The 1,016-nt window shown below is 26.7% G+C and overlaps 1 protein-coding gene across 1 annotated transcript in view; it reads left to right on the forward strand.

Annotated features, from left to right (window-relative positions):
• Window positions 1-1,016, forward strand: part of LOC106871887 (macrophage mannose receptor 1) — a 21,088-nt gene that overhangs the window by 12,619 nt on the left and 7,453 nt on the right. The gene's annotated exons all lie outside the window — the stretch shown is intronic.

Raw genomic sequence — 1,016 nt, forward strand, 5'->3', positions numbered from 1 at the left:
ATACACAAACACACACACACACACACACACACACACATACACACACACGCTCGCACGCGCGCACACAAGCGCAAATGCACTCAAGATATATCAAATTTCATAAACTATAACTGTTCAATGAAATTCTTGATTTAAATTTTCTGCCATTTTGCAAATTACATTCCGTTTTTCTTGCAATTTTTCTTTTATTTGTACTTTCTATTCTGATTATTTTTTTGCAAATAGAAAATACATCAATTTTTGATAAAATATCGAATGTAGTCACTTATTTCGAACATATTTTAAAAAGAATTATATTATATTATCATTTATTTTCAATGCGTTACAAAAGAAAATTTGTTGCCCGTTGAAAATTATTCAAGTAACGATTAATATTAGTGACGTTCTGCACATTATACTTAACAATTCGAATGAATATTGAAACAAAGGAAATATTTTGTGATATATTACAGCTTTACATTGTTTGAGATTTTACGGAATATAATTTCTGTTTAATCAATGTTTAAGAATTATGGAATATCTTTTAGGACATGCCCTCTTCAATATTAAAAGCTGATGGCCGTATCATTTCGAATTGGGACTTTGCTTTACCTTGTAACAAACATAGTATTGACAATGTGAATATACTATCAGCAAAATAAATTCATTTATAAATTTTGATTTTGGTTTCAATCAACATGTTAATGATTATAATGGAACGGCAGAGTCGATTAAATTGATAATCGAATTCATGAGTCACTATATCAAACTCCAATAATAACTTAGGTTTAGTGTGTTCAGTTTTGAGTATATATATTAACAGACGAAATAAATAATTTACCTGCTATATTGGTCAGCTCAACGCCCTCCATTAGCATATCATTTATTCTTCATTTATATATAATAATAATAATAATAATAATAATAATAATAATAATAATAATAATAATAATAATAATAATAATACAAGGTAAGAAAAGCGTGTTAGATTCTTCAGAGATAATAAAATGTTCAAAAATAACCCCAAAAATTTCTAC

This window comes from Octopus bimaculoides, chromosome 1, assembly GCF_001194135.2.
Source record: "Octopus bimaculoides isolate UCB-OBI-ISO-001 chromosome 1, ASM119413v2, whole genome shotgun sequence".
NCBI classification, from domain to species: Eukaryota; Metazoa; Mollusca; class Cephalopoda; order Octopoda; family Octopodidae; genus Octopus; species Octopus bimaculoides.